The sequence below is a fragment of the Odocoileus virginianus genome, chromosome 1 (genome assembly GCF_023699985.2).
Source record: "Odocoileus virginianus isolate 20LAN1187 ecotype Illinois chromosome 1, Ovbor_1.2, whole genome shotgun sequence".
Classification (NCBI taxonomy): domain Eukaryota; kingdom Metazoa; phylum Chordata; class Mammalia; order Artiodactyla; family Cervidae; genus Odocoileus; species Odocoileus virginianus.
In genome coordinates, this window is record NC_069674.1 from 64,210,941 (window position 1) to 64,224,015 (window position 13,075).

The window sequence follows — 13,075 nt, forward strand, 5'->3', positions numbered from 1 at the left end:
CAGGCTCCTCCGTCCGTGGGATTCTCTAGGCAAGAATACTGGAGTGGGTTGCCAGTTCCTTCTCAGGGGATCTTCCCAACCTAGGAATCGAACCCAGGTCTCCCACATTGCGGGCAGACACTTTAACCTCTGTGCCAGAACGAACAAAGCCAGTGGAGGTTTTCCAGTTGAGCTATTTCAAATCCTAAAAGATGATGCTGTTAAAATGCTGCACTCAATATGTCAGAATATTTGGAAAACTCGGCAGTGGCCACAGGAGTGGAAACAGTTTTCATTCCAGTGCCAAAGAAGGGCAATGCCAAAGAATGTTCAAACTACCACACAACTGCACTCATTTCACATGCTAGCAAGGTAATGCTCAAAATTCCTCAAGCTAGTTTTCAATAGTATGTGAACTGAGAACTTCCAAGTATGCAAGCTGGATTTAGAAAAGGCAGAGGAACCAGAGATCAAATTACCAACATCCATTGGATCATAGAAAAAGTAAAGGAATTCCAGAAAAACATCTGCTTCATTGACTATGCTAAAACCTTTGATGGTGAGGATCACAGCTGTGGAAAATTCTTAAAAAGATGGGAATACCAGACCACCTTACCTACCTCCTGAGAAACCTGTATGCAGGTGAAGAAGCAACAGTTAGAACCATGGAGTAATAAACTGGTTCAAAAGTGGGAAAGGAGCACGTCAGGCTGTATATTGTCACCCTGATTATTTAACTTATATGCAGAGTATATTATGTGAAATGCCGGGCTGGATGACTCATAAGCTAGAATTAAGATTGCCAGGAGAAAACAACCTCAGATATGCAGATGATACCATTTTAATAGCAGAAAGCAAAGAGGAACTAAAGAGCCTCTTGATGAGGGTGATAGAGGAGAGTTTTAGCTGGCTCTAAATTCAGCGTTCAAAAAACTAAGATCATGGCATCTGGTTTCATTACTTCATGGCAAATAGGTGGGGATAAAGGGAAACAGTGGCAGATTTTATTTTCTTGAGCTCCAATATCATTGCGGATGGTGACTGCAACCACAAAATTTAAAGACACTTGCTCCTTGGGAGAAAAGCTATGACAGACCTAGATAGCATGTTAAAAAGCAGAGTTGTCTTTTGCTCCTTGGGAGAAAAGCTATGACAGACCTAGATAGCATGTTAAAAAGCAGAGTTGTCTTTTGCAAACAAAAGTCCATCTAGTCAAAGCTGTGGTTTTTCCAGTAGCCTTGTATGGATGCGAGAATTGGACTATAAAGAAGGCTGAATGTCAAAGAACTGATGCTTTTGAATTGTGATGCTGGAGAACTCTTGAGAGTCCTATGGACAGCAAGGAGATCAAACCAGTTGATCCTAAAGGAAATCACCTGAATATTCATTGGAAATACTGATGCTGATGCTGAAGCTCCAATATTTTGGCTACCTGATGCCAAGAGCCGACTCATTTGAAAAGACCCTGATGCTGGGAACGGTTGAGGGCAGGAGGAGAAGGGGATGACAGAGGATGAGGTGGTTGGATGGCATCACCAAATCAATGGAAATGCGTTTGAGCTAACTGTGAGAGATAGTGAAGGACAGGGAAGCCTGGTGTGCTGCAGTCCATGGGGTTGTAAAGAGTCTGACGACTTAGTGACTGAACAACAATAGCTGATTCACATTGTTGTACATTGGAAACAGAACATTGCAAAGCAATTATACCCCAGTTAAAAAATAAATAACCCAACAGTCATGTAATAACCCCTTGTTAACTAGTCTTTTGAAAACTATGGGGATAAATATATTTAATGGATTATGAATTAATCTGTACTGACTTTGTCACCCTTTCTCTGAGTTAGTTCCAGATAACCCTACTTTGTTAATTATTTTTGGTGTAATTGTACAGCACAGTGCTTCAGAACCTGGGATTTGAGATATATAGACAAGGGTGCCTATTTTACTCTGTTGTTATAGGTATCACCTCAGCCTTAGTTTGTTCATCTGTAAAATGGGTATAATAGGAAACCTCATGAGATTGTTAAATGAAATAGGTCAGTAGGGGGGACAAGCCCTTAATAGCACATAAGCAAGCAGTAGTTTAATTATTTTTAAAGTTTTTCATACCAGAATTATGAAATTCTGAAGTTATCAGAATTATGAAATTATAGGTATTTTTCATACCAGAATACCTATATATATGTATATTGGTTATGAGATAGAGTATAATTGAAGATAAAATGGCAATGTCAGATGCATAAAAGTTGAAAAAATGAGAAAAAATAACTTGAAAAGAAAAAGTTATTATTTGGTCCCTGTCATCTGGCAGCCTGCATTCTCAGGGAACAAGATAAATTGTATATGTCCCCCATTCTCAGGAGACAAGATAAATTTATACACACACACACACACACATGCACACACACATACATATACACACACATACTTTATTTTCTCATGGACTTCTGTAATAGTCACCTTAACTTGTCTTCTTAGCTCCCCTTCTACCGTGTTAGGTGAATTTTTTGACTCTTAAATTGAGATTTAACTAACATACTATAAAATGCACAGATATTAAGTCTTCTATTCAATGAGTTTTGAAAATTTTACATGAACCTATAAGCACCACCAAGCTTCAACAGTACGTGAACTGTGAACTTCCAGATGTTCAAGCTGGATTTAGAAAAGGCAGAGGAACCAGAGATCAAATTACCAACATCTGTTGGATCATCGAAAAAGCAAGAGAGTTCCAGAAAAACATCTATTTCTGCTTTATTGACTATGCCAAAGTCTTTGACTGTGTGGGTCACCACTAACTCTGGAAAATTCTTCAAGAGATGGGAATACCAGACCCCCTGACCTGCCTCCTGAGAAATCTGTATGCAGGTCAAGAAGCAACAGTTAGAATTGGACGTGGAACAACAGACTGGCTCCAAATTGAGAAAGGAATACGTCAAGGCTGTATATTGTCACCCTGCTTATTTAACTTATATGCAGAGTACATCATGAGAAATGCTGGACTGGATGAAGCACAAGCTGGAATCAAGACTGCTGGGAGAAATATCAATAATCTTAGATATGCAGATGACACCATGCTTATGGTGCAAAGCAAAGAAGAACTAAAGAGCCTCTTGATGAAAGTGAAAGAGGAGAGTGAAAAAGTTGGCTTAAAACTCAACATTCAGAAAACTGAGATCATGGCATCTGGTCCCATCACTTCATGGCAAGTATATGGGGAAACAACCCCATCCCTACTGTTCCCAGTGGGGAGGGGAAACAGTGACAGACTTTATTTTTGGGGGGGCTCCAAAATCACTGCAGATGGTGACTGCAGCCATGCAATTAAAAGATGTTGGTTCTTGGAAGAAAAGTTATGACCAACCTAGACAGCGTTTTAAAAAGCAGAGACATTATTTTGCCAGCAAAGGTCCGTCTAGTCAAAGCTATGCTTTTTTCCAATAGTCATATATGGATGTGAGAGTTGGACTATAGAAAAAGATGAGTGCCAAAGAGTTGATGCTTTTGAAGTGTGGTGTTGGAGAAGACTCTTGAGAGTCCCTTGGACTGCACAGAGATCCAACCAGTCCATCCTAAAGGAAATCAGTCCTGAATATTCATTGGAAGGACTGATGCTGAAGCTGAAACTCTAATATTTGGGCCACCTGATGTGAAGAACTGACTCATTGGAAAAGACCCCGATGCTGGGAAACATTGAAGGCGAGAGGAGAAGGGGATGACAGAGATTGAGATGGTTGGATGGCATCACCGACTCAATGGACATGAGTTTGAGTAAGCTCCGGGAGTTGGTGATGGACAGGGAGGCCTGGTGTGCTGCAGTCCATGGGGTCGCAGAGTCAGACACTACTGAGTGACTGAACTGAACTGAACTGATAAGCACCATCCAAGTAAGATATAGAGCATTTCTCATTACTTCAGAAAGTTTTCTTGTGCCCTTCCCAAATGGTTTCCCTCTTCACTAGGCAGTCATTTTCTGATTTTTATAATTTAAGATTAGTTTTGCCTTGGACTTAGTATATGTGGAATTACACAATTTGTATTCCCTCGTGTCAGCTAGCTTGGTCATTTTTTCTAGGGCCCAACACCTGTTCAAAACACTCTCAGTGATTCTTCTTTGCTTTTTGATCTAAATATAAACTTTTTGCCTGGGTGTCGAAGCTAGCCACCATATGGTTGCCACCTTCCTCTCCTGGCTTAACTCCCACTACTACTCTGCATTTATTATTTGCTTTTTCCTGAGTCCCTTTTCTCATGCAAGACCTTCTATTTGGCTCTTACCTCTGTTTCCAGCTATTCAAATCTTAATCATTTGAATGGATTCTTTGAAGTTCATATCGGGTACCAGTATCGATGAATTTTCCTGGTTCTCCTAATGTGATGGTTCTCAAGTGCCTTTTTCTGTCTTTTAAATCCTCATCCCAAGATCATCATAGAAACCTCTTTTGCACACAGAACAATTATTCTCAACTTTTCAAACATCATTCTTCCCCTGTCCCCTGCCCCTCTAATCACTGCTCCCTACAAAATGCATCCCACATTTTTTGAATACCCTGTTGCACTTTTTAATGGAGGATGCATGGTTCCTGGTTTCCATGCTCTGAAATCTGACTGGGGGGGTTGAAATTCTCATTCTGCCAACTGTATAGCCCTGGGTGGATTAACTAACTTCTCTGCAACTAATTTCTTCCTCTATAAAATGGCATATGTATTATATACTATGTCATGGGCTCTTGTGAGTTTTAAAATATCATTAAATGCTTATTACTTAGTAAAGACTCAGTAAGTGATACCTATTATTGCTAGGTATTATCATATTGGAGTCTTTTATGTTATTGCTTCATACTACCAGTTGCATTGCATTTTCCCTGTGACTTGGGTGTATTCATCTTAGTAGCTACCAAACTAAACAATAATAGTAACTTATCCATTTAACAGTTTTTTGTACAAAAGTCAATGATGTGTTGGGAGATTTATTTATTTTTTGGCCTATAAGGACTTAAGGATCTATTCTCCACTCCTCCTCTTTTATCTCTCTCTCTTTTTTAAGAATCTAATTTTATTTCTTTTTTTTTTTTTTGGCTCTGTCACATAGCATGTGGGATCTTAGTTCTTGGGCCAGGGATTGAACCTGAGCCCCTCTGCATTGGAAGCGTGGAATCTTAACCACTGGACTTCCAGGGAAGTCCCTGGGAGATTTATTTAAATACAGAACAGTAGTGGTTCTAGATTTTATGCTTACTTTGCCAAATCTCTGTACTTAGTTCATTTCATTTTTCAGCGTCTTGCTTATTAAACACAATAATATCAGTGTCCTTCTCTTTGTTAAGGAAAATGTAAATGGAATTCATGCCTTTGCAGTGGTACCATATGTTATCTTATCTCAACCTTGATGTTTAAGGACAATCTTTAAATACAAATAATTATTCCCTAATATTTCTAGTTTATATGTTTGTGTTTTTTTTAGATTTCCTTAAAGTCGTGCATGTCTATAATTCTTTTTTTTGTTGTTTCATGATATGAATGCTGCGCATGCTTTGCATTGCTTATCTCTATTTAAATGGATTAATAGCATTCAATAAATTCTTCTTGATTCTTAATTTGAAGGACAGAATTATCACTATTTAAGGAGGACTAGTAGGAAAATTAAAACCTGTAAGTTTACTTTGGGGTTTATTTTATTGAGTTTTATATTAGCACGTATCAGAGATGTTCTTGTTTGTTTGTGTAAAGGGGAGCAGACAGCAGCATTACTCCTCTCTGCAAAATTTGTGCATATTATGAAAGACTTTTACTGTGGTGTTGCAGTATGCCTTGCTTCCCTTCAAGCTTCCATAAAGCAAATACAATCTGTGCTTACATTTGATTTCATGCAGAGTTGGTTTTTTATATATAAATACCTAGGTCCCTGAGTTCTTGGGTCTTCAGATGCTGGGTGTCCACCAGCTGCCACCTGACTATCATTCATTTGTTTTTAATATTAAATTGACCTTTTCCAGGCTCTCTCATTGAGGAAGTTGGAGTCTGCATAACACCAGCTGTGTGTGGTGTCAGAATGGAACAATAACTCAGGGATACAGAGTATGCCTCGCCTTTGTTTCCTGAAATTGTGCCTTGATTCCTTTTGTCAGTAGAATATTTCAAATGAATGAAAGCAATGTTTTCTATTTTTAGTTTTTGGGAGGAGGGATACACTTCTTTACAAAGCAAATAGTTGGCCTGAAAATTCAAATTTTATTTAGTATGTCTAATTTGCTTGAAGTAAAATACACATAGGAGAGATTTTAGCTGTCTTCACTGTCATGGTTGTCACACCCTTTCTCTTCACATTAACTTGATTATTTAAAGTTATTTTTTAGACTTTTTTATTTTTAATAAAATATCTCCATTCTAACTTAGGCTGCCAGCATGAGAGCAGTTTTTTTTTTTTCCACGAATATTTTCAGGATTTCTTTCTGACATTTTTAAGTAGATAAAAGTGGATTGTGTTTATGGAGTTAATATTCCTTTCCTTTGGCATTAAATGTACTATTATCTGTAACTTCCAAAAACTGGGATTAGTCTAGTTTTTTTTTTTTTCTTTGCCTGAGTAAGTTCTTCATAGAATGGTTCTCAAAGAATTTGTTAGTTCAGAATCTAATATGAATCAATAAATATTTTCTGATAGCTAATTTGAACAACCAGATGATTGGGAATTCTTGAGAAGCATACAAAGAACTATATAGCTTCATGTGTGTTTTATAAATCATTCTGGTGATTTCTTAGGACATTGGCATTAAAAGCCAGAGGTACTAATTTTTCTTTTTCTGACCTCAACTGCATTTGTGGAGGTCCCAGGCTGACAAGTAAAATAGTTCCTTGCTATTTAGTAAATCTCTCTGGGAATTGTTTATGGTGATTTGGGAGGCTCATTCCATGCATTAAAACTTGACGTTCCTGCGTTTTATGTGAACTCCTTACTCCTGAAGTGTTAAAATTTCTGCCACTGAGCCACCTCCTTACTAGAGGCCTACTAGAGACATTATCAATGACTGGATGTCAGGCGACGTGATGTAGCACGTTTTGTTTTATCGTTTCTTTTGTGTAGGGCTCTCCAAAACATCGTGTCTGGAATAAGGGGCAACATGGCACGTATCATGAATCAGTGGAACCTGGAGAGGAAATTCCTCATTGAACTGACTTGACTTCTATTTAATTTTTTGCTTTTGAAAATTAGTAGTAGAAACAAAGCTAAATACCAGCTGTGCGAGGTTTTATACTCTTAGTTTCCTTACCAGTCACTATAAAAATGAGACATGATCATTTTTTTTTTGGATGCAATTTATTTTATTTTTTTTTTTCATTTATTTTTATTAGTTGGAGGCTAATTACTTTACATCATTGCAGTGGTTTTTGTCATACATTGAAATGAATTAGCCATGGATTTACATGTATTCCCCATCCCGGTCCCCCCTCCCACCTCCCTCTCCACCCGATCCCTCTGGGTCTTCCCAGTGCACCAGGCCCGAGCACTTGAAAAATGAGACATGATCATTTAAGCTATGTGTTCAAAGAACCTTGTTGAAAAGAAAAAGGAAGTGGGGACAGAGCATTTAGGTAACAATTATATCTTTTCCTGGGGCAACCATATATCATATTCATACAGTGCTGTGTTTGGCTGCCTATTTTGTATTCTGAAAAAGTAGTTGCATAATAATAAAATGTTCTACATGTAGTGGAAAGACCACGATTGCTTGAATCTCCCAATCCAATCTTCATTTTAAAATCCTGTCCTAGGGTTGGGAACAGTGTCAGACTTTATTTTTTCATGCCATTTTTCTAGCACTTCAGTCTAAAGGTCCATTATATTCTTACAGAGTTCAGCAGGTGACTTTGTAATAACCAGATTTAAAAGCTGTTGGTTGGACCCAGCATTCTGGCTCTAGGAACGCTGGCAGTCCAAGTAGAGAGTCGCTCTGCCCGAACAGCTGCCGTGGAAGCCACAGGGGCGGCCAGTGCAATTTCCTGGGCTGTGTTTTGCGAGGCAGCCTTCCCCTTAAACACTGGCATTTTATGCTGGTGATTAGAAGAATTTGGCATTTGGGAGCAAGGTCCTGTGACCTTCTGTTTTGTATGAATATGCACAGCATTGCGTTTTTATGTTACACCCTTAATATACAGTCCAGACACAAAAGCTTCCTGAGGAGAGCCAATTTAAGTCCGAAGAGGAAAAGATTTTATGATGCTATTTAAACTGAACAAGGCTCTCAAATGTAATGGATTAGAATGAAGTGTAAAACAAACAAGCCTGTGGTAAGACAGATCCAAAAAGGTTGAACCTAACCTCTGACCATCACCTCTTGCATTGATTAGGCCTGATTTATCAATAGATAATTTCTTTCAGTCAAGATAATTGAAGTGCTTTGATCTTTTCAGATTCTGCTGTTGGAGATGGAGGGAATATTTTATTCAGTTTCCATGAAATTAGTAAAATTATCTGTTATCATGTTCAGCATACTGTGGTGCACTTAATTAAAGATTTTTTTCTTAATTGTTCATGTTCTCTAAGTGCTTTTATTGCTAGCTCATACTTCTGAGATGTATGAGGGTGGGGTCAAATGAGATTTGTTTTAATTACACAACAAATAGTATAACCTTGAATTTCATTTTTAGATAGAGATGAAATCCAATATATGACATTATAGTTTAGCTCATTGCTTCCCAGCATTTAAACTGTCTAGACAGTGGTAAATGGATGTTTTGAGAAATAATTTACTGTAGCAGATTCTGGAGAACATTAGTGTTAGTCTATAGAGGGGCTTCCTTAGTGGCTCAGATGGTAAAGAATCCACCTGCGATGCAGGAGACCCGGATTTGATCCCTGGGTCGGGAAGATTCCCTGAAGAAGGGAATGGCTACCCACTCCAGTGTTCTTGCTTGGAAAATTCCATGGACAGAGGAGCCTGGAAGGCTATGGTCTATGGGGTTGCAAAGAGTTGGACATGACTAAGCTGAGATTAACACAACACTGGTTAGGAACAGGGTTTCCCTGGTGGCTCAGATGGTAAAGAATCTGCGTACAATGCGGGAGATCTGGGTTCGATCCCTGGGTTGGGAAGATCGCCTGGAGGAGGGCATGGCAACCCACTCCAGTACTTTTGCCTGGAGAATCCCCATGGACAGAGGTGCCTGGGAGGCTACAGTTCATGGGGTCGCAAAGAGTTGGACACAGCTGAGCGACAAAGGAGAGTGACCCCAGGCTGCATTCAAATAGTTGTTTCAGATGTTTGTGCTCAGCATGTGGAGATGTTGAGGGGAGTTTTTGAAATAAAAACTCTTAAAGTCCCTGTTGTTTTTTAAGGAGGACAATTGGGGAAGGAGGAGGCTAGACTTTCTATTACTACAACTTAAATGAAAAGTACCTGATAGATGTTAAGTGCTAAAAGAGTAGTCTAATATGACAACTTTTAAAAGAGATACTTCTAGGTAGATCTAATGTGTTAACTGTTCTGTAATTTGCCCAGAGTCCTCTTCATTGCCAATGATCAGTCCTAAGCTCATTGGGAAGGAGTCCTAGTTTACAGTGAGTGGCCAGAGATGGGCAGTTCCTACTGCTAAAAAAGGCTTATTCACTTTGGTTCCTACATTGACCAGTGATTCAGTTCAGTTCAGTTCAGGCGTTCGGTCATGTCCGACTCTTTGCAACCCCATGAATCGCAGCATATCAGGCTTCCCTGTCCATCACCAGCTCCCAGAGTTTACTCAAACTCATGCCCATTGAGTCGGTGATGCCATCCAGTCATCTCATCCTCTGTCGTCCCCTTCTCCTCCTGCCCCCAATCCCTCCTAGCATCAGGGTCTTTTCCAATGAGTCAACTCTTCACATGAGGTGGCCAAAGTACTGGAGTTTCAGCCTCAGCATCAGTCCTTTCAATGAACACTCAGGACTGATCTCCCTTAAGATGGACTGGTTGGATCTCCTTGCAATCCAAGGGACTCTCAAGAGTCTTCTCCAGCACCATAGTTCAAAAGCATCAATTTTTCAGCACTCAGCTTTCTTTATAGTCCAACTCTCACATCCATACATGACCACTGGAAAAACCATAGCCTTGACCAACCGGACCTTTGTTGGCAAAGTATTGTCTTTGCTTTTTAATATACTATCTAGGTTGGTCATAACTTCCTTCCAAGGAGTAAGTGTCTTTTAATTTCATGGCTGCAATCACCATCTGCAGTGATTTTGGAGCCCCCAAAAATAAAGTCTGACACTGTTTCTACTGTATCCCCATCTAGTTCTCATGAGGTGATGGGACCAGATGCCATGATCTTAGTTTTCTGAATGTTGAGCTTTAAGCCAACTTTTTCACTCTCCTCTTTCACTTTCATCAAGAGGCTTTTTAGTTCCTCTTCACTCTCTGCCATAAGGGTGGTGTCATCTGCATATCTGAGGTTATTGATATTTCTCCTGGCGATCTTGATTCCAGCTTGTGCTTCTTCCAGCCCAGCATTTCTCATGATGTACTCTGCATATAAGTTAAATAAGCAGAGTGACAATATACAGCCTTGACGTACTCCTTTTCCTATTTGGAACCAGTCTGTTGTTCCATGTCCAGTTCTAACTGTTGCTTCCTGATCTGCATACAGGTTTCTCAGGATGCAGATAAGGAGGTCTGGTATTCCCATCTCTTGAAGAATTTTCCACAGTTTATTGTGATCCACACAGTCAAAGGCTTTGGCGTAGTCAATAAAGCAGAAATAGATGTTTTTTCTGGAACTCTCTTGCTTTTTCGATGATCCAGCAGATATTGGCAATTTGATCTCTGGTTCCTCTGCCTTTTCTAAAACCAGCTTGAACATCTGGAAGTTCATGGTTCACGTATTGCTGAAGCCTGGCTTGGAGAATTTTGAGAATTACTTTACTAGCATGTGAGATGAGTGCAATTGTGCGGTAGTTTGAGCATTCTTTCGGAATGTGAAGTCAAGTGGGCCTTAGAAAGTATCACTATGAACAAAGCTAGTGGATGTGATGGAATTACAATTGAGCTATTTCATATCCTGAAGGATGATGCTGTGAAAGTGCTGTACTCAATATGCTAGCAAATTTGGAAAACTCAGCAGTGGCCACAGAACTGGAAAAGTTCAGTTTTCATTCCAGTCCCAAAGAAAGGCAATCCGAAAAAATGCTCAAACTACCGCGTAATTGCACTCATCTCACACACTAGTAAAGTAATGCTCAAAATTCTCCAAGCCAGATCAATGATTAGTCCTTCTTATAAATAAGATTTTCCCCAGTGAGTATTGATTGAAACCTAATGACATTTTTAGTTCTCAAGGCTAGGGTTCGAGCTATTTTAAAAACACAAAACCATTTAAATCTTTTTAGTATACATCTGCTGCTGCTGTTGCTAAGTCACGTCAGTCGTGTCCGACTCTGTGCGACCCCATAGATGGTAGACCACCAGGCTCCTCCATTCCTGGGATTCTCCAGGCAAGAACACTGGAGTGGGTTGCCATTTCCTTCTCCAATACATGAAAGTGAAAAGTGAAAGTCTAAAATAACATGTTATTTCCTTAGCACACCAAGGTTCATTTTCATTGTGGATATCTTAAATAATACAAATAATGAGGGAAGGGAGAGAGATGAAAAAGAAGGCCCTGAGTTCTGCAGCAAGGAGGACTTGGGGTTGAATCTTGGTTCTACCCTTTACTGGGCAAAGGATCTTTGGTAATCTTATAATGAAAGTGAAGTCGCTCAGTCGTGTCCAACTCTTTGGGACCCCATGGACTGCAGCCCACCAGGCTCCTCCGTCTATGGGATTTTCCAGGCAAGAATACTGGAGTGGGTTGCCATTTAATAGAGAACAATACCCAGCCCATGCTGAAAGGTTAATGAGATAGTAAATGCAAATAGCTTAAAAGAGTGCTCCACATGTAGTAAGTGTTGAATATGTACCTATACAAGTATAAATGCAAATAAATATGTATTGAGTACTTATAGATTGGTGTACTGAGAGTTTTACAGTATAGATAAATCTATATCAAGGTATATGTATGTGTAAATTCTAGTGAACATCTTCAGCTTCTGTCTTTAAAGCCAAGTGCCCTGCTCAATAAATGGAAGGTTTTATGATTATCAATAAAATCCCCAAAATCCTGTCCCTTGGTAATAATTTCTCTTAATTTCTTTTAACATAAAATAGTGAATGAGTGATATACCTATAAAAGGGTATCAGTTTCTAGATACTTCTTCGCACCTACTTTATAAAATTTAACACTAGTTTATAAATATATTGTCACAATGCCAAATTTAACAGCCATTCAGTTTTTACATTTATTTATTAAATTGTCATTGGAGTATAGTTAATTTACAATGTTGTGTTTCAGATGTACAGCAAAGTGAATCAGTAGTTATATGTATACATATATCTGCTCTTCTTTAGATTCTAGTCATAGATTATTTTGTTGAAGGTTGATACATTTTTAAACTAATCCTTTCTTTTGTTATTGTGTTTTTTTTTTTAATTTTATCTCCTATAAATATGTGATAAGCATTCTTATGGTTAAATCTTGGCACATAGCGATTTTTTTTTTCCCTTTAGGATAAATTCCTAGAAGTAGAATTGGAGGACAAAAGGCATGCAAGAGTTTAAAACACTTACAGATTACTCTGGGAATTTGTTTTACTTTGGTATATATTTTAAGATATTTTCTTGTAAAATCAAAAGTTATAAGGTTATGGAATATTCCTTTTGTATGATAAAAACCTTTTATTTTTAAAAATTGATGATTTTGGTGTGAGAGAAAAGTGGCTGCAGTGAACCACTTCTCCCTGTGCAGGTCCCGGGGGGTCGCTGGGGTCCTTGGTTGGGTGGTGGTCCTGGAGCATCTGATGTGAGCTTAGTTTGGTGCAGTTGTCCCACCTCATAGACCATGTTGTCTATCCTGGCTTGTCATCCTGTAAAACTTACCTACCTTGGGAGCTAGAGAGCCCAAGAAGCTTCATTAGTTAGCGCTTGCTCAGGAAAACAGTTCATTTTAAGAAACTCGGACACTCTCAGTTGGTAAGAATGTATCAGTATTTGCACTATGCACAGTAAACTTCCTCCCTGGGCAACACACT

At 39.0% G+C, this 13,075-nt stretch overlaps 1 protein-coding gene across 7 annotated transcripts in view; it reads left to right on the forward strand.

The window, feature by feature from the left end:
• ST7 (suppression of tumorigenicity 7) overlaps nt 1-13,075 on the forward strand; it is a 254,937-nt gene that overhangs the window by 66,421 nt on the left and 175,441 nt on the right. The window lies entirely within an intron of this gene.